We start from the raw sequence: 22,403 nt of genomic DNA, 5'->3' as shown, positions 1-22,403 counted from the left end.
AAGTAATGCTAGAATGCATTAGCTGTGAGCAATACTAGATCTAACCAAGCAGTTTGTGCTATTAGATAGATCAAACACTTATTGATTACTCACATCTTTGACAAGTCTATAGCCCTTAACCGAGTAGGCCTCAAAGCCTTTGTAAAATCCTCTAACAAGGTGGTTCACACATGTGAATCTAAAATCCTCTAACAAGGTAGTCTTTAATCGGACTTATCTCCTAACAGAGATTGAGATTCTTAATAGGATCTATTCTGGTGAAGAACAATGTAAGACCTTAACCAGTCTGACCTTAACCAGTCTGGTTTCTATTCTGCAGATAGTGACTTGTGACTTCCATCTCACCGTGGCTTTTCCCTATTAGGTTTCCATGTCAAATAACCAGTCTAGTTTCTATTTTGCAGATAGTGACTTGTGACTTCCATCTCACCATGGTTTTTCCTAATTAGGTTTCCACGTCAAATATCTTGTGTTATGGTTGTATTGCTTTTGTGGGTGAATGCTTTATTCGCATTTTGGTTTGCATGTGTGGTAACCAGTCTGACTATTAGACTGCTTTACTAGTTTATCTTTAGACTGTGTAAGTGTTTTAGTGCAAAATTTTTTGGCATAGTAATTCACCCCTCCCTCTTAGTATTCATCAATTGACATCAGAACCTACCATTCTATAAGTTTAACCACTTGGAAAGAGATATGGGGGAATACACCATGAGGGAACTTACTCAATGGCTCACTAAGTCTAAGCAAGCCTATGATGATCTTATGGTCAAATACAAGGCATCTCAAGCAAAAAGGAGAGAACATGCAGAAAAGTTGATGGAGCTATCTGAAAGTAGTTTTGAAGATGAAGCTAATATGGAAGCCATGATAGCAGAAGTAAACAAGTTGAATGAATCAAACTCCAACCTGAGAAATGAGTTGGAAGGACTGACTATTCATTTTAGTCAAGAGCTTGAGAACTGGAGAAAAGCTGGAGATCGGATAAAGGATAGAGATCGTGAGATCTCCTGTTAGGGTTCCCATAGATATTGAGAGGGGGGGGTGAATCAGTATCTGACCAGTAATGTAATTTTCTTAAAACTGAATATGCAAAACATAAAGTAACAGTATACCGGTATGCAAGAATTAATGCAAATAACAGAATCAAAAACATCCACATGAAAAGAACACCATAACACAAGATGTTTAGCGAGGAAACCCGGTGTGGGAAAAACCTCGGTGGGATTTGTGACCCACAATATTCACTTACTAGCCAATAAGAGAATATTACTTACAATAGGGGTCTACACATGCAGGAAGGCCAACTGCCTAGAGCTCACTGCTCAATAAGAAGTCACACTAACTTACAATGAGGATTTACACAAATCCAATATTCTGTACTGGTTTACAATAGCATCTTCAATGCTAGATTCAATACCGGTTCTTGCTCTATTCTTTACATATACCCTTGACCTACAATTTGCACATTAGGTCTACCTTATAATTTATTTATGATTCCTATCCATATCCTACAAATGCTTACAATGATCTCTTTTATATACAAGAGTCATTTTACAATTTTCCAAGTTGGCTTACAATAATAAACAAAATATTACATATCAAAAATCTTGTCGACCTCAGTGCTAGTATACATGTTCTTTTCTGTGCCGGTGTACATCTTTTGTGTCGATGTCGGTGCACTATCTTGTTTGAGTAATTCTTTGCCAGTATAATGTCTTGTTGGTGCCATAGGATTGCAAGGTTGCTTGAGTAATGCTTTGCCGGTGCCATAGGATTGCAAGGTTTCCTGAGTAATGCTTTGTCAGTGCCATAGGATTGCAAGGTTGCCTGAGCAATGCTTTGTCGGTGCCATAGGATTGCAAGGTTTCCATCAATGACAAAACCTTCAATCACACACAATGTCTCATTGGAGTGTCCATATGCCAACAATCTCCCCCTTTGGCATTGATGGCAACACTCATGAGAAATTTCAACAATATATCCAAAAATGTGTAGACCAAAAATGTTACCAAAAATGTGAGAGCTCCCGCTGAGCATGTGATCCCTGTGTTTTGAATTTTCTCATCTACTAGTCCCCCTTTGGCATCAATGACAAAGGCTAGTAGATTTTGTAGTTGTACCAATTCATAACCTCAACCTTGTAGTTGGGTGGTTATTATCTGAAGAATATCTCCCAAAATTAAGTTTATGCCATCCATAAACTTCTTGCTCTCCTTTATTGCTATCTCAGTTCTGTATACTGTACTGGTGAGATGATGCAAGTGCTCTGCCCATGTTTTGCTACCCTGTGTTAGTGCCTCTGAGATTTCCTTTCGTAGAGATGCTAATCCTTTCGTAGAGATGCTAAATAGTCCAATCTTGGACTTAGTTTAGATCTCAAGAATTTTTCTTTGTTTATTATTTTCTCTTTCTCTCTTTCTAATTTGAGCAATTCTTCCTCAAAATTTGTTATCTTTTCCTCAAAAACTGATAATGTATTGGGTGAGTTAACAAAATTATCAGCAAGTTTATTGATCTCTTCTTGTACCTTTCTCATCTTTTTGTCTACATCTATGGTCAAAAAGTTTATCTTATAGGTGTCTTTGTACAGAGTTTTGTACTCTTTCAATAAATTGCACAATTCTGGTAGAAGTGTGTCAAATTCCCTATTACACTTCTTTATTCCTTCCTCAAAGAATTTTTGTTTCTCTTTTTCTACACTTTCCTTTACAGTTTCTATCTTTGTTTGCTCAAAATTTCCAAAAATATATTTACAAAGTGTATTCAACTGGCCTAAAGAATCTTTGTTGGCTATATTACAATTGGGAGCTATTGATTTCAAAGCTGGAATTGAATCATCTAACGCTTTATAGGCTTGTGAGCTATAATCAACTATTTTCTTGATAGATTCGAGCAATACCTCTGTTACATTTGATGGTGACCCAATAAACTGAGTGTCAGTGGAAGTGACCATGCTAGTATTGACCTCTAGTAGGTCTGTTTGTGTCTCCATCTCTTTAAGAATTGGTCTTCCTACATCATTTCTTACCAGTGGCATCTGTTCTGGAGCCCTTAGCTCTGTTGGTTTCTCTGTTTGTGTTCCATATTCCATCTTTTTCTCTGAATCTACTATCGGTTGCACTTTGTTTCTTGTTGTTGGTTGCTCTTTGTTTTCTATTTTATCTATTGTATCCTTGTCTACCACTATGTTGATTTTCTGAGTATCAACATTCACAGTATATAGGACTTCAGGATTAGGATTATTATCCTCTATGTCCATGCTCTCAGCTGGCGGTTGATCTTCTGTAGTTGTGGTTTTTACCGGTGGAGTATTTAAAGGAGGTGGGGGTAAGTTGTCTCTAATCTTGATACTTGGTGATCCACCAACTTTACCTTTCCCTTTGTCCTTTTGATATACCAGAATGGGCTTGGGATTCCTATATTCTTCTTGTTTTTCTTTTTCAACCAAGAATGTATCCCAACCATTTTTTGTTTCCTCTAAAACTTTAGTAACTCTACCTGCCATTAGTGATATTTGTCGGTGTGCAGTGGAAAAAACTGTCCAGTTGGCCTGAGCTATCAAATCATCAATTTCCTTAGGTGAGTTGACCAAGTATACTGCAAGTAATTTCTCTATTTTTATTTTCTTATCCAACTCAATTATTCCTTGCCTTCTGGCCTCAAGTCTTTTATATAATTCATCAGGAATTTCATTTAGGACTTCCATCAAAAACTTTTTATACATGTCCATGTGTAATATAACACTTTCCTCGACTTGTCCTTTCTCATCATCTAATAGGGTGTCATAGATTTTCCCTATGTTTTTCAATTTACCTTCCTCTATGATCTCATTCAGTAGTATGTCAAGAGGGGCAAAGTCAGTGTTTGTCTTCTTCTTCCTTTTGGGGGTCAGCTTCTTCTTAGGTGTGGCTTTCATGACTAGAGACCTCACAGCTTGTTGCTTCTATCTTGTCCTTCTAGGTGAAGGAGTGGATACCGGTGAGGGGTCTCTTTTCCTAACAACTCTTTTGAAAGTTGCTGGCATATCTCCTTCTGAGGAAGTATCTACCGATGATAGATGAGTTTCAAGTTGTTGGGCTGCCAACTCATCTTCTGTTATGCCAGTTTTCTTTAGTACATCTTCCTTTATGGATTTTGCTTGTTTGGTTCCTTTCCTCACAAATGCCTCAATCTTTTTCACTCTCTTTTTAGATTGAATTTGACTTTCAATGGTCTCACCACTACCAAATAGTTCTTCGTTTGGTTCATTGGGGGCTTCTAGAAGTGCTTTGGCATAAGTTTCCACTATGTGGTCATCTGTTTCATACCCCATCTCTGTAACCCAGATTGTTCTTGGGATGACTACTTCCATCCAGATCTCATCCTTTTTTATCACAAAGCATATATCATCCTTGTATTTGTTGACAATTTCTTGTGATATTCTGATTCTTTTATTCATTCTGACCTTTAGTGCTTGAAAATACTCATTGATATTCTTTTCTCTATTTTCACCCATGTTGTTGAATAAGTCAGACAATTGTTTTCCTACTGGTATGTCGAATCCAAAATCCTTGTAGCCTATACCGGGAGCCTATTTGGTTATATGTAGCATTAAGCATACAAGTAAATTTCCAAATCTAAAGGTTCCTTTCTTATCCTTCTTGATTTTTGCTAAGTTGTCAATTAACTCATCCTTTAACCATTCACAGATATCAATTTTTACATTGTCCTTCACCATGTCATAAGCACTTTTTATGCATAAACTAGAAACAGAGTTAAGCCTATTAGCATGAGTTTCTTTGTAACCTAGAATCATGCTAACAAATCTAACATTTGTATCAGTCACATCATTAACCCTCAATGATCTCTTGTTGGATGTTGCACCAGTTAAGTTTGTTACCAAGTCATTAGAGACCTTCTTGGTTTTGTCAGGTCTGCTACTGATGGAAGGTAACCCTGTTACTGCTTTCACAGCTACCTTTGTAATTTTATGCACTGAGTCAAGCCAAAAGAATGAACCATGTACCCTACTCTGAACTATCCTAACCACTTCCTTGGGAAATTCAGGAATGCAGAGGATTTCAGTGAATCCTAGGGTTTCAACAATTTTATGTTCAGGTTTCACATTCCTGAAGTTGTCACATATAACAGACTTATACATGTTTTTGATTTCCTCATCACCTAATTCCTCTATGTTGCAATGAATATACATTCTAGGGTCTTCTGCATAAACAACACCTTTTGGAATTTTTGAAAAAGCACCTCTGTTGTCATCTTTCTTAGCTGCCTCGGGAACTAGCTGAAACATGGGCCTAGGTCTTTTTATAACTTTGACTAATGTAGGGTTTGCTATGAATTCAAGTGCAGAGGAGGATGCCATGATGATAAATACCTTTTTCTACCTTTGGATGGATTGATTGCTGAAGTGCTTTGCCTCTTTGCTCGAAATGCCTTAGCTCGGAAATCTTCACACTCTCTGAAAGTTTGAATTCATGGTGAAATGAAATGGAGCGAAAAACCTTATTTTATAAAGTTTTTTCTGCTACCTACCACATTAATTGCTTGCCGGTAATGTATTAGCTCAACTTTATTTGCCGGTAATGAAATATTTTCAACTTCTTTTCTCTAACCGAGGGAATAATAGCACATGTGTCATTTGATTGCCAAACCCTCAAGATAATTTTCTTCAATTTGATGAAGAACATCTTGCCAGAGGAGCATTGCTCTATCCTGCCGGTGGAGCATCATATTGTCCTGCTGGTGAAACATTTGTTGGTTCTCCCGATGGAGGAGTAACCCCAATATTTAGATCACCTTTTCTAATCCATTGTTTTGAAAATTCTTGCTTAACCTCTTCAACCTTTTCTTTACCTTTCAAGCTAGTACTTCTGTTATCTACTGGTGTACCTTTACTTCTACAAAATTTAGCAATATGACCAATCTTGTTACATGGATAATAGGTTACATTATTTTTCTGAATAGCTTTCCCATAACCTATGCCGGTTTGTGTTTTGCATTTATTTGATAAATGACCAAATCTTCCACAAACATAACATCTTACATTCATTCTGCAATTTTCAGAGTTATGACCAATTTTGTTGCATTTGGTGCATTGATCGGTGGGAGGATTGATGTTTTGATAATTTCTAGATCTACATTCATTCACCCTATGACCATATTTATTACAGTTAAAGCATTTTCCATTGAATTTGTAAGTATTAGAAGGTCTTTCCGGTTTACTGTGATCCTAGGTATTTGTAATATCGAAGCTTTCTCCAACCTCAAATCCAATTCCAGAAGTGTCACCTTTGGGTTTTTGATTCTTCAATAAGGTATCAAGTTCTTCTGAGCTTTTTTGAATTTTTCTTTGTGTTGATTTGCAGTTTCCAATTCCCTTTCCAAGATTTCTTTTTGTCTCATTAGTTCATTTGAGTCATTCTGAGTATGCATCAGATCTGTCTTCAACATGTCATTTTCATAGCTAAGTCTTGTATTCTCATTTGCTGCATCACTTAGTATTCTAGTCAATTCTTCTTCATTCTTCTTTATGTCCTCAATCTCTTTGCAAAATCTCATGGTCATGTCATGCATTTCATTTTTTGTTGTCATGATCTCTTGTTTCAATTTGCTTGTCATATCATTTAGTGATTCCTTTTCATCATTCTCATTTTGCAATTTTTCACAAAGTTCTCTTCTCTTATTCCTTGTAACAGTAAGATTTTCTTGAAGTGCCTGAATAATGTCGTGAGCTGCTTTTAAATCATCTTCTAATTTGATATTTTTTAACTTCTCTACATCATAGTCAGTAAGAGCTCCTTCAAGTTGCTTCATCAGATTTTCCATCTTTACCGGTGTCAAGATCTTCCTCAAGCTGTTAGGCTTCTGAAAATAGAGGACCAAGCTCTGATACCAATTTTTAGGGTTCCCATAGATACTGAGAGGGGGGGGTGAATCAGTATCTGACTGGTAATGTAATTTTCTTAAAACTGAATATGCAGAACATAAAGTAACAGTATACCGGTATGCAAGAATTAATGCAAATAATAGAATCAAAAACATCCACATGAAAAGAACACTATAACACAAGATGTTTAGTGAGGAAACCCAGTGTGGGAAAAACCTCAATGGGATTTGTGACCCACAATATTCACTTACTGGCCAATAAGAGAATATTACTTACAATAAGGGCCTGCACATGCAGGAAGGCCAACTGCCTAGAGCTCACTGCTTAATAAGAAGTCACACTGACTTACAATTAGGATTTACACAAATCCAATATTCTGTACTGGTTTACAATAGCATCTTCAATGCCAGATTCAGTACTGGTTCTTGCTTTGTTCTTTACATATACCCTTGACCTATAATTCGTACATTAGGTCTGCCTTATAATTTATTTATGCTTCCTATCCATATCCTACAAATGCTTACAATGATCTCTTTTATATACAAGAGTCATTTTACAATTTTCCAAGTCGGCTTACAATAATAAACAAAATATTACATATCAAAAATCCTATCAGCCTCAGTGTCGGTATACATGTTCTTTTCTATGCCGGTGTACATGTTCTATGCCGGTGCTGGTGTAGATTGATCTTGCTAATGTCGGTGCACTGTCTTTGTTTGAGTAATGCTTTGTCGGTATAATGTCTTGTCGGTGCCATAGGATTGCAAGGTTGCCTGAGTAATGCTTTGCCGGTGCCATAGGATTGTAAGGTTGCCTGAGTAATGCTTTGTCGGTGCCATAGGATTGCAAGGTTGCCATCAATGACAAAACCTTCAATCACACACAATGTCTCATTGGAGTGTCCATATGCCAACATCTCCAAGTTAAAACAATAGATTAGTGCACTGACTGCTCACCTTCATGAGAGAAGAATGGAAAAAGAAGACATGCAAGGAGAACTAAACATAGCCATCTCAGAAAATGCAAGTCTAATGGAGACAAACACTACTATTTCCAAAGAACTCTTTGAGTCAAAGGAAATACTTGCTAATTTTGGCAAAAGTACTATCAAGCTAGAGCAAAAGCTTGAGTCATCTAGACCGGAAAAGAATACCAATGGTCTTGGTTTCTATGCACATGAGGAAGGAGAATCCTCAGGAACAAATGCTGAAGCATCAAAGAAGAAACCGACACTCAAAGGAAAAGGTAAGCAAAAATTCAAACTTGTTTGCTTTAACTATCTTAAAGAAGGACACACTGCCAATGTACGTAGGAGCAAAGCCTACAATAATTTTCCTTATTTTATCAACAATGTACCTAGATCCAGTAAGTTCAATGGTCATTGTTATGCATGCAACAAGTTTGGGCATAGAGCATTTGAATGCAGGTCTATGATGGATAACACTAGAAGATATCCTTAAAGGACCCAAGGAACTAGTCCTGAACCTTTTGTGAACCGGAACCACAACTGGTTTAATGTCTTCAATCTATAGTCGAGAAGCAGTGGTCATCAAGTGACAATCAGATGGAGAGAAAATTGTATGATCTGTCATGGTCATGGTCACACTGCTGCAACATGCAGAAGGAAGAATGGAAACATGTACAATGGACCTTGGAGAGCACCTAGACTTGTTTGCTATCACTGCAACAAAATGGGTCACATTGCAAGATTCTACAGAAGCAGAAAAAGTATATCTGATGATATACCGGTCACTCAGGAAGGAACAATAGATGTTGAAACAGTTCAAATAGACATGAACAAAACATGGAGGAAGAAACCAACAATGTCGGAAGAGGAACTGGTTTCTGCACCTAGTGTGGAAATATCGAAACCGGCAAACTAACCCTTAAAGGCTTAGGGGGAGCAAATGGTGAAATGCTTTCAAACCCCTGATTTACACCACTAAAAGACCTTAACCAGTATGCGATACCTGTTGCTTGGCAAAAGACCAGAAATGGTAAAAAGGCAAATTAGGGTTTACGCCCTAATAGAGGAGCATTAATGGTGGTAGGTGAGAGACATGTATAAAAGCATTTTTCAAATCATTTCTCATTATCTGTTTTCGAGCGAAGAAAAGTTTTCAAGTGCAGAGTGAAGAAAAGGAGATTTGAGCTAAGATTTCAAGAAATTGATAAACCTTGAAAGAGATTCAAATCCAATTTGCAAGTAGTAGTGGAGAACACAAAGTGGTGATTTGGCAACCGATGGAGAGTGGAGTGAAGTAGAATTAGGAAGCCCTAAATTCACATTTGAAAGGTATTTTTTGTGTTCTTGAAATACTCTACAATGGCTTCCGTATCTCATACCAGTTTGAGTACATCCATAGAGTCAGAAAGTTTTATTCAGAGGAAGTGCAAATATAATGCCTTATCACAAGTTTCGGCTGGAGTCATAGTTGAAAAGGGAATTTCTGATTATATTGATTGCAAAATAGAAGACCTAGGGTCTTTAGCTATTCACACTCAGTTAGGTCTATTTTGCAGCAAGGTCAAAAAGATCAAACCAGAGTTTAGTGTCTTAGAGAAGAAGAAATTCCGTAACGCAGTATATTTTCTAGAAGATTTTATGGAGGACCACATCAGGATTATTTTGAGTAGAGTCCACAGTGACAAGGTGTACCTGGAGAGGATGCATGATATTATGCCTCAGGCAATTCATGCAGTCATCGGCTTTTGTAACACAAAGGAAGTGCCAACCCTAAGAAAAGTGAGCAAAACTGAAATAGCCAAGCTCACCGGTTCAACCAGTGACTCACGGGGTATGACAGTTAATCCTATCAAGGATGATCTGGTGAAATACGCCTGCATGGTGATAGGCTACAGAACATTTTCAGCTAGCAGGATTAATTTTGTATTTGCTGTAGCAGTAAATGCTGCTTACCGGATGATAAAAGAGGATGCATCTTTTGACTTATGCACCGGTATGCAGAGGCAACTCCTGTTGAATCTAAAGGCAATCAAACAAGACAATGTGTTGAGGTTTAAGTTTGGACAACTACTGGTAGGGTTGTTCTTCTATTTCCAAGGCTACTTTCCTAGTATAGGAGATGTCCAGTGGTCCCCTGACCAACTGGTAACCAAGCAGATAAAGGAAAGTGTACAAGCCATTGGAATTGGCTACCCTGAAGTACTGACTGGTCACCATCAGAGATTAAATCTTAGACACTAGATTCATTATTTAAAACATTAGATAATAAATGGTGCATTGCCATTGAAAAAGAACAGGAGATTAGGGAGAAAGTCTTTGCATAGTACTTTCCCGACCTCTCAAATTCAGAATTATTTGATGCCCTAGATCAAAATAAAGGTCTCTTCTTCACAAGGAGAAGAAGACTCTAGTTGCTAGAGGGGAGAATTGATGATGTTGAAAAAGATACTCATTAGCATATGGCTCATGCTATCAACTCTCACAAAGCACAAATGGCCAACCTCCAAGCAGAAAAAGAACCAATTATTTCCAAACCAGATGAGGTCTTTGATGAGGAAGGAAACCTGATGGAAGAACCAATCAACACTATCGATGTCAATGCCCTGGATGTAGAAGATGTCACTCAAGACATACCTTCTGAGGGAATTGAATAGGGGCAATAAGAAAAATAGGTGGTGAATAGGCTAAGGACACATAGGAAGCGGCAAAGGAATAGGAAGAGAAGAAGAAGAGGGATGAAGATGAGAAAAAGAAGAAAGAGGAAGAGAAGAGAAAAGAGGAAGAGGAGAAATGAAAAGGTGAAGAAAAGAAGAAGCAAGAATATGATAGGAAGAAGAAAGAAGAAGAGGATAAGGAAGAAAAGAGAAAAAAGGAAGAGGAAGAGAAGAAGAAAAAGGAAGAGGAAGAGAAGAAGAAGAAGGAAGAGGAAGAACAAAAGAAGAAGGAAGAGGAAGAACAAAAGAAGAAGGAAGAGGAAGCAAAGAAGAAGGAAGAAGCAGAGAAGAATAAGAAAGAAGAGGAAGACAAGAAGAAGTTGGAAGAGGAAGAGAAGAAAAAGAGAGAAGAGAAAGAGAAAGAAGAGAATGAGAGGAAAAAGAAGGAAGAAGGAGACAAGACAGCTGAAGCAATGAAGAGCACACAGATGGAGACTCCTAAGGCAACCAGGAGCCAAGCCAAACCGGCTGCTATCTCGAGTCCTATTGATCTCCAATATGCAAGCGAGTCTGAGCTTATGCAGAGCATCAAGGTTTCCCAAGAGCACCTTGAAGTCATTTGTAGGAAAAAGGAACAGGACATAATTTAGGTGGCTATAGACACCCCTACCGATTTAATCCTTGGTACTAATCTTCCTGACATTGAATCATCACTAGCACAGCTCAAACATTTATGTACTATAGTGGATGATCAGGTGCAAAGTCTGGAAGAAGCAATAGAGGCCAATGTCAAGAAAGAGCACCAAAAGGCTCTTAATGTTGCTCTAGTGAAAAAGATGAATGAGCTTAGGACTGAACTGCTAAAAGACCAAAAGGACATAAGGAATGCCTTGGATGAGGGAAACTTGCTACTTAGTAAAATCTGTCAACCTCATCTATTCTGTGATGATGTGCTAGCCAAGAAGCAAAAGCTTCAAATGAACTTATAGTCCTACTTGGGCACATTTAAGACACCTTATGATTCCTTTGCATCATATGGGCAAACCGTTCACCGATTCCAGATCTAGTCAGCCAAGATGGAGCAAGAGATCAGTACATAGTCTAGGGATTTGCAAGAGCTTCAACTGGTATTACTTCCACGACTGCAAATTCTTCAAAAGTGTTATCTGAACCTGGATGCCCTAACAGTCACATAGGAACTAAGTATAGTAGATGCCATGGAGGAACAGGTATCCCAGATGCAAATAGAGAAGGAAGTGGCAACCTCCCTAATTGAGTCCTAGTCTCTATCCATGAAACAATTTTTGCAAGACTATAAATCAGTTTTTGACAAGTATTATTCATTATTGTCATAAACTTTTATATATATATATATATATATATATATATGGAAATAGGGTTATTCAGTGGTACTTTATCATTGTTGGCAAAGGGGGAGAAGTATATCTGGTTTTTGGTTTTAAAATTTTGATCTTCAAACACAAGGGGAGAAGTATCAAGTTTTGAAATTTTGATATATGCTATATGCTTTGATAATTATGCTTTGTATGCAAAATTGCTATACACTATGTTGATTAAGGGATAGTGTATATGCTTAGGGGGAGCAATTTTGTTAATGGCAAGTTTTTGTTGTAAAACACTTAGATGTCAAAATTTTATTTTCCTAACTATTGCCATCAATGCCAAAGGGGGAGATTGTTGGCATTTTTGTTTATTTATGTTGTGATTGTCATTGATGGACACACACTTGTATTGAGATCCCCTTTATATGTATGAGCTCAAACTCAACCAGTATTTGTTCCAACTGGTATGTTGTATACTAGTCTTTAGACTAGTGGTGATTTTGCAGAATGTGTTTCCCAGTTTGAAGCAGCTTGTTGACCCCAAGCAGTTCATTGATCCCAAGCAGTATGAGGGAGTAAAGTGGCACAACACATTCTTACCAGTCTTCATTTTTGTCAAATTGGCAACTGGTATTTTGTATGAACCGGTAATACTCTATGATGAGTTACTAATCCACCGATTGTTTGACAGTGCCGACACATTGACAATGCTTCTTGAGTCATGTTACTGAGTATGTCTAGATTCATTGAACTTAGCAAATTGTAATATAATCCTATTGGACTGATATGAAATCAAATTCGTTTAAAAGGACATCATGTCTAGGGTTTTAGGTTGTTGCTGAAAGGGTTAATGTCATGCTAGGGTTTTAAGGTGGAAGTTGAGAATGATCTTATCTAAGAAGATCAAGTTGTAACTGTGAGAGAGATAGAGAAGACTGAAGTAATGCTGGAATGCATTAGCTGTGAGCAATACTGGATCTAACCAAGCAGTTTGTGCTATTAGATAGATCAAACACTTGTTGATTGCTCACATCTTTGACAAGTCTGTAGCCCTTAACCAGGTAGGCCTCCAAGCCTTTGTAAAATCCTCTAACAAGGTGGTTCACAAATGTGAATCTAAAATCGTCTAACAAGGTAGTCTTTAATCGGACTTATCTCCTGACAAAGATTGAGATTCCTAATAGGATTTGTTCTGGTGAAGAACATTGTAAGACCTTAACCAATCTGGTTTCTATTTTGTAGATAGTGACTTGTGAGTTCCATCTCACCGTGGTTTTTCCTAGTTGGGTTTCCACGTCAAATATCTTGTGTTATGGTTGTATTGATTTTGTGGGTGAATGCTCTATTTGCATTTTGGTTTGCATGTGTGGTAACTAGTCGGATTGTTAGACTGCTTTACCGGTTTATCTTTAAACTGTGTAAGTGTTTTAGTGTAGAGATTTTTGGCATACTAATTCACCCCCCCCTCTTAGTATTCATCAAGGTATGCCCCACTCTGGTCTTAACTTCTTTAGAGACCTGAAAGTGTCTAATAATATAGTTAATCTTTTTCCTTGTAAAGAGAAGGAGAGGGTGAAAATAGGAAAAGCTATGGGAGAGTATTATGATGCTTCTAACATTAAGAAAATTTGGGGCTGTGTGCTTAATGCAATTATGGAATATATTACTGTGGAGGGCCATTTTACCAGGGTCCACACATACCATTTTGTTCTTTTAAATTAATTTAGACATGAGAAGAGGATTTCTCTACCATATTACCTCTTTAGGTCTCTTTCGTGGTCTCTAAATAAGCACAGCAAGAACCCTTCAATATTTGTGCTTCATTGCAGCCTTATTTTTCTCATTTATGAGCATTGCAAGATTATGGCTATCCAAGAAAATAAGAGATTGTCAGTGTCACCGGGGAAAGGAAAGAGGAAGATGGAGGAAGGTGGGCCTAGTAAAGATGAGTCGACATCAAGCAAAAAGGGCAAAAAAGCTACTGTGGTGAAAATTCAAGAGGACAAGGGTAATCAAAAGGAGACAAAGATTGATTCAGAGGAAACTGGAAAATATGGAAGCAAGATGGAAACCGATGAGTTTGGAGGAGAGGAGAGATAGAAAGAAGAGGAAGTGGGGGAAGAGGAAGGAGGAGATGAGGATGTTTCTGATTAGAATAGTCCTACCCACATTGTGAGTATAGGTAATGTCAATAGCCAGCCAATGGAGGAGAAGGACGATAAGATTAATGAGGAAAGGGAAATGGAGATTGAGCAGGAGAAGGACAAGGAAATTGAGCAAGAGAAGGACAATGAGAATTCAAGCAGGGATTAGGATAAAGCTGGAGAGGGGATTATTCTGGATAAACTCAAAAAGATGTCTGAGGCTAGAATGGGTTTTGATAGGTGGGTTTATGAAGGAATCAAGAATCTGGAAATAACTGATAAGCAATAGGTAGAGAAAGGGAAGAAAGCTGAAAGGAACCAGGAGTAGTGGAATAATGATATGGAGGAAAATGTGAAGAAGCTGGAAGCTCAGATTGGTAATCAAGAGGAAGGAAAATTTTCTATGAGAAACTTTTTAGTAATGATTTTGGATATCCTAACCTTTGTTACTAAGAATCTAGAGGAAATTACTAAGTTCCTTGATGGCTCCAGCACCTCGAAACCTATTGTGGACCTAGATATTGATGAGGATGCTATTGAGATAGGGACTATGGAAAGTGCTCCTGGTGGTGCGACAAAAAGAACAAGGGCGAGCATGAAAAAGCTGTTGTGGCCTCTTCCAAGGAAATCCCTAAGCTTAGGGATAATATTAAAGATTTGCAAGGGATTAGTGGAAATTTGTCTAATGCCCTAAAAAACATTAAGTAATTTGTCTTCTATCTTTTTTTTGTTATGGTTGGATGTTGCTCATTTTGTTGGGCTTTTTTGTTGGTTATTGCCCAAAACTATGCTGGTTTTTTGGCAGTTTGTCTCTTCATATTTCTTAATGATATTATATTTTAAAAATCTTTTGTAAACAGTTTCAAGATCCCTTTAAAACCTTCTTTTCCTGTATTAAAAAACAAAGGATGACATGTTAATTCCTTATCAAAGCATGGTCAAAGATCTCAAACAACATTTCACTGTTATATAGTTTGATTAGATTACTTGGACAAACGATAGAGTTGTTGATGCTATAGATACTGTGCGTTAGGAAATAGGAAATCATCACAAGCAAATCAAAATGTTAATAATAGCTCAATCATGAAAGCTCATTGCAATGATCTATCCTAAACAACACTCAATAGAGACATAAAGATAAAACATTCAAAAGTAAATACTATGCAAACCAAACATGGATATGAATGCTTCCTTCATGCGGCTCCATTGTTCTTCTTTCCTCTTCAAATAGTTTGGTTGTGGATTTCACCTACAAGTGCACATACATGATTGAAAGCAAGTAGGTAAGAAAATTGCTCAAAAGTACTCGAAGCGTGATTGATTAAAAATTCGATAAACTGATTAGGGATTAGATTGAAGAAATTCATCCAATTTATAGACAAATTGGAGAAATGGATCAAATTAGCATGATTCAATTCAAATGGAAATTGCAAATCAATTATGTCAATTATGACAAATTATGACAAATTATGCACTTTCTATGCAAAATTTGTTGATTGATAGTTTATGACAAATTATGACAACTTCTATGTCAAAAATTGATTGATTGTCAATTATGACAAATTATGACAAATTGACATGTCATTCCCATGAATTTAGGAGAGAAATAAGAGGATATTGAAATTAGGAATTTAGAAAATAGAAAAATAGAAAATTGATGAAAATTAGGAAATTGAGTGAATTAATTAATAATTTTTCATTTATTAATTAATTCACAAAGAGAGGAATTATTAGCCAATTAAATGAACATTTAATTGTGATGAGAAGACTTAGGATAAATAAATAATTTATTAATCCTAGAGGAAGAAATGACACACAAGGTTAAATGATTAAATCATGAAATCCTAGAAAATGAATTAGCAATGCGAGAATGACAATTAGGTCTTGATTGAAGATAATTGATGTTGATTTGATTATGATCATGATTCTGATTGACAAAGGACCAATGTGATAAATGATTTGATTGATAGATGTGCCAATTGACGAGGAACAATGACAAATTGATCCAAATTGACATAATTGAGACAAACAATGATCGATGACAAATCGGTCGCAAAATGACAAGATTGATAAGAGGACAAGAATCGACGACAAAATAGATTGCAAGACGACAAGATTGAAAATGACCACGATCAATGACAAATCGATCACAAAATGAAAAAATTGAACATAACAATGATTGATGACAAATCAATCACCAGATGATAAGATTGATAAGAGGACAAAACCTTAATTAGGATTGACAATGTCCAAAATGATGACAAATGAATACGCACATTGATGCGATAGGATAAAATCGATCAAAATCATGACTGGATAGTGTTGTTGACAAGACCAAATTTGAGAACGAGATGATTGAAGAATGTAGAAGAATGACTCGATGCTCGCAAATGATAAAGACCAAGTGCAAATCATAGAAGAAATGTTAATGCGACACAAAAACCTAAAATGAGGCAATGCGCAATTGTTAAAGTATGACTCCGCAAGCGTTGAACATTTTTAGGTGTCTACATTTTGCCCCTCTTTGAGACAATGCGATTTTAAGTGTTGTTTCAAAGAACAATAATGAAAAATGCCCCAGACAACAACAATGACATATGCATGCCCCCTCGAGGAATTGGCCGGAAACATGCAGAAAAGAGGCCAATTGATCGATAAAAATGATAGGATCAAACGGACTAACAATCGGAGATCGGATGCACGAAGGACAAGCAATTTAAGGTGCAAAAGACTGCGACCAACATAAGATGGAGAGGGTGCACGTCCATCTATGCACTGACAAAGATCTATAAATGGGACCAAGAGAGTGAAAAGAACTCATTTGCCTAGCCAAAGAGGAGAATTTGTTGCTCAGGACAAGGACACTTGCAAACAGATGGTGAACATTCCAATGGCGAATCACCTTGGAGAATGTGTATGTACTTATAGATGATTGGATGATGCAGGAGCAGCGGTATGGATCTCAAAAACCCATGTTTTCAATTTCATGAATTTTGATTGCTGGTGGGACATTGCGGGGCCCACAGAAACTACAAAAATGGGCTTCTGCGCCTGTGTAGGGTGAATCCTGTACTTGTGTAGGGTCTTCTATGCTTGTGTAGGGAGACACAGGTGCAGGTTACCTGACACAAGCACAGGTTCCTTGACACAGGCGCAATTGTGCAATGTAAGACTCAATTTTGGTCAAAATGACATGCAAATGATCCGAAAAGGGGGGATAAGGGTAGGATAGGTCAGATTAGATGAAAAACACCCTGATTTGGACATGAAAATGAGGAAAGGCAACCCATAGGAACAAACCCTAATAGTGACAAATTGTGCCCCAATTGTGATGCAGAGTCGACAGTATCCATTGATCATGCGAGAGAACCAACCAGACTATTTCATGCTACGACATAGACTCAGGAGCACAAACAGAGATACCTTAGCAGAACTTGGCATATATTACATCACATTCATGCCTGAGATTAGGGAAAACATAGGATTGCTTACCGCATTTGCAGAGCGATGGCATTCAGAGACTTCCTCATTCCATTTGGCGACTGGAGAGGTGACAGTGACATTAGAGGATGTATGGCACATCCTCCGCATTTTGATACATGGAGAGATGATAGAGTATGACCCAGTGACCAGGAGAGATGCGTTATGCAGGCTATTTGAGTGTGACACAGATGATCTGGACATTGTCGAGAGGGAGATTGGCTGGGAGAGCATGGCTTCCGAGTATGACCGACGATATGTGGTGATAGTAGTGGTTATAGCATGTTTACTAGTAGGAGACAGATGAGGACATGGATTCCCTATTAGATGGGGAAGAGTGCTAGAGCGGATGGTGAAAGAGGGGACGGTGTATGCATGGGGACCATGTGTACTAGCTATGCTATATTTTCAGCTGCATCAGATAGCGTATCAGGGAGTTCAGACTTTGAGCTGTGGAGTCACATTGCTTCAAGTATGGGCATTTGAGCACATAGCCATATATCGATCGATTACAAAGAGACAGGTTGTACCACACCAACCATATGTGTATTGCTATGGGGGAGCACTAAGACAGGGTCCATTTGGATACATACTATATTGGCGACATGAGCTAGACAGACTGAGAGAGTTCATATGGAGGCCATATCGTGATTGCCCCGGATGGTCAGATGATCATGATGATCTACCATATTGTAAATAGGAGAGGTACCTGATTGGGTGACCAGTGAATCGCTAGAGAGCGATTGAGATGTACCTGCCAGAGAGGGTCAGATGATAGTTTGGAGAGAGATAGGATGTACCTAGGAGGACTACATGCTTTGCCTGATCTCACAAAGAGACAAGTCAGTGGGGGAGTATGATTCAGCCACACATAGCATATGCTGACTTTGCACAGCTACAAAAAAGACAGTGGGATTGGAGGTCAGATGTGGTGGATGCTGGGATGGCAGAGGAGTATGAGAGATGGTTCACACAACTACGACTAGTGCCATTGACAAATCCAGACATTTCGGTACTGAGGTGACAGGAGGACTTCCCACTTGTTGGAGAGGAAAGAGATGAAGATGACGAGGAGGATGATGAGGATGATGAGGAGGAGGGGAATGACGAGGATGGAGATGATGGGGATGGAGATGATGGTGAGGATGACAAGCAAGAGGCATTGCAGGACATGCCCATAGAGTCGGAGACAGCTAGGACAGAGGAGATGGAGATGTGCAGGGCTACCATAGCGAGTCAATAGGATCATATTGTGACATTGGAGAGATAGCAGGATCAGTTCAGAGTAGAGATAGCCAGACTCACAGTGGCTCGAGATACAACAATAGCTTAGGCACAGCGAGAGGGATAGAGAGTCACTGAGTTCATTGGGTCGATTAGGGATGCCAGTGCATGGGAGATTACACAGATGCTGGTAGAGACCGGAGAGGAGAGATTATACTAGAGGACACTATATGAGAGTGCAATTCCACCAGAGTAGAGAGCACCTTCATATCGGGCACGATCGAGAATAGAGAGCAGGTCACACTCTCGGAGGTCATTGAGCAACATAGGAGTGAGTGGACCTATAAGACCACCACAACCAGGACCTGGGACAAGAGGGACATCATCCATGAGACATGGCAGGGATGAGGAGGACAGAGGGAGCACCCAGTGATAGAGGCATGTACTCCTTTATTACAGATAGAGGACATATGTAGTTTGATATTATGTAGTCAGCCTGCGGGCCATACTGAGGACAAACAGTCCAATTTTTGTACTCTGATATTATTATGATATGTGATATGATATGCATCGATATGATGGGATGCAATGTGTTATGACATATGTTATTTTCCATGTATGGATGACTTATGTACTATTTATGAACATGAATGGATACATTTTTATGTATTTTTGATGCATTTATGATATAAAATGGATAAAATGCTTGATGCGATACTCGATGTAATGCAAATGTACTAACCAATGAATGCAGGATGCGGCCTATGTGTTTGGATATCAGAGCACTAGACTGAACTGTCTATCTAGACTGACGAAAGAAACATTTGTAAGAAGAAATGAGACAAAGGACAATTAGAGACGAAGAAAAACTTGCTTCAGTAATGCACTTTGTAGGTGAGAACGTTTATTTTTATGTAGCGAAATGGATGCGTAGCATCATGGCATTGAAGGGCAGAGCTGAAATGCAACCCCTTTTTGCAAAAGACAGACACATCACAGACAAATGACAATCACAATCAAACCATGAGCCATCCCGATCACTCTAAATCACTCAGTGACATCATCAAGCAACATAGGACCATGATCGAAGCCAAAGATAAATCAAGAAAAAGATAAGATGCACAAATTCCAACAAGTCAAACAAACATCTTGATCTTCATTGTCAAAAGTTGAAAGTGCTGATAAGATGATCATGCTGTCTGGTTTCAGGACATGTGGTACCCTGTCTAAGACATGACATAGTCTGGTTTCGAGTATACCACACCCTATATAAGACCCATGATAGTAGTAACAAGGACAAATGATTTTGAAGGTGATATTCGATTGATAAGACAATGTTGATTAGTTTGAATGTCTGGTTTGATCGAAAAAGGTTCATCTGTTAATGCATGATTCTATTAAAGCGGAGTGTTGAATTGATTTTCATTGGACGTATGCTCAACAATCCATTTATGCACAAAGGGGAGTTTTGTTTTGCTTTTCAAGTTTTACAATTTTTTTGTGTTCATTTTTTCAGGACTTCATTTGATTTTTATGGATTTTTTCAGGACATGATTTGCAATTTTTAGAGATTATTTCAGGACATTTTTCAATTTTTATGATTTTTTCAAGACATTATTTGATTTTTTTATGATTTTTTTCAGGGCATTTTTCAATTTTTTAAAGATTTTTTTTCAGGACATTTTTCAATTTTTATGATTTTTTTCAGGACATTTTTCCATTTTTAAGTTCCAGTGATTGATCATGACAAGGAGAACGCACCCAATGCGCATCTGAAAGACACATAGACCAAGACCAAAACATATGTATAAGAAACCGGAGTATGCAAGATAATGATGTTGACCAATAACAGGCCTGGAATAGAACATTGAGTTAAGACAAAGATAGACATGATAAATAGGCCAAGAGAAAGCATAGCTAGAGATCATGACAGATGACAAAGCAATGATCTCATTACTCATGGTGCCTGATTGCCAGGTTTTCACCATGGTACTTGCCCAAAGTGCCTGTTTGCGAGGTTTTCACTAGAGGGCGAATCATTTTTCTTTACTCTTTTTCTTTTTTTTTCTCTCTTTTTCTTTGCTTTTTTATTGTTTTTGTATTTTTTTGCTTTTTCATTTTTTTGTATTTTTTCAGGATCATACGTGAAGAAGTGCTGATAGAAATACTATGCCCAGTACTTGCAAAGATGCATGCTATTGATAGGATTAGACAGAGGTTCACATTCTGGAGTCGCAAGCTGATATGCCCCCGAGCCATATGCTGCAGTTACTATGAAAGGCCCAACCCAATTAGGTTCAAACTTGCCCTTGATGATGTCAGTAGACTGTGCATTCTTGGGGTTTGCCTTTAAAACCAGGTCTCCCACTTTGAAGTGTCGCCCTTTGACCTTCTTATTATAAGAACGACGGAGATGGTTTTGATATGCTTGCAAATGTGTCAGAGTTGTCTGATGTTTCTCATCTAACATTTCAAGCTGATGCAGCCAAGAGACTCTATGTGTCTCATCATCAATTAGATGTTGCAAGGAAACACGCAAGGAAGGAATCTCCATTTCCAAGGGTAAAATGGCTTCCGCACCATACACCAAGGAATAAGATGTTGCGCCAGTAGGTGTGCAGATAGAAGTGCGATAGGCCCATAGTGATGGATTCAATTGTACATGCCAATCTCAACCAGCGTCATTGACAACCTTTTTCAGGATCTTGATAATGGTTTTATTTGATGCTTCAGCTTGACCATTCCCCTGTGGATAGTATGGACTGGAGAAACGGTGTTGGCTATGAAACTTTTTACAAAGTTCTTTAACATCTTTATTCTTGAAGGGATGACCATTATCTGTGACTATGGCAAGGGGAACCCCATACCGGCATATGATATAATTCAGCAAGAATTTTGTAATTTGGACACCAGTGATATAGGTCATGGGGATAGCCTCGATCAATTTTGTAAAATACTCTGTGGCTGTAATGATGAACTTATGTCCATTTGCAGATGTCAGGTGAATTTTGCCAATAAGATCCAATCCCCATTGAGAAAAGGGCCATGGAGATATGACAAAATGAAGCTCTTGAGCTGGTGCATGAATATAATTTCCATGGATCTGGCACTTGTAGCACTTCTTAACAAAATCATGAACATCTTTTTCCAGAGTAGGCCAATAATACCCAGCATGAATCAACTTTTTAGCTAAGCTCAGACCATTTAAATGGCCCCCGCATATACCATCATGAACCTCGTGTAAAGCCGTTTGTGCTTCGTCAGAATCCAAACACCTGAGGAGGGTATGGTCAAAGGATCGGTGGTAAAGGGTGTCGGCGATGATGACATATTTGGCTATTTGTCAAATAAAGGCTCGACGTTGGTTAGCGGAAAGGTTGGGTGGTAAGGTTTGAGATTTCAAATATTGATATATGTCATTGTACCATGGGGAGTTGGGACCAACAAGAATGCACATCACATCCGCTGTCGGAATGTCAAAAGAGGGAACCAGCAATTGTTCAACTAAAAATTCACATTTGTCCATATTGTGGGGCATATTCAACATGGAAGCAATCATAGCCATCACATCTGCCGACTTGTTTTGTATTCTTGGAACTTGACTGAAATGGATAGCCATGAATTTTGTCTTGAAGAAATCTACCATGTGCTAATAGGGAATAAGCTTTTCATCTTTTTTTTTGTAGTCATCATTGACTTGTCGGATGA

Source organism: Cryptomeria japonica, chromosome 11 (assembly GCF_030272615.1).
Source record: "Cryptomeria japonica chromosome 11, Sugi_1.0, whole genome shotgun sequence".
Classification (NCBI taxonomy): Eukaryota; Viridiplantae; Streptophyta; class Pinopsida; order Cupressales; family Cupressaceae; genus Cryptomeria; species Cryptomeria japonica.
The sequence above is the reverse complement of the archived record's forward strand: the minus strand, read 5'-3'. Positions refer to the sequence as shown.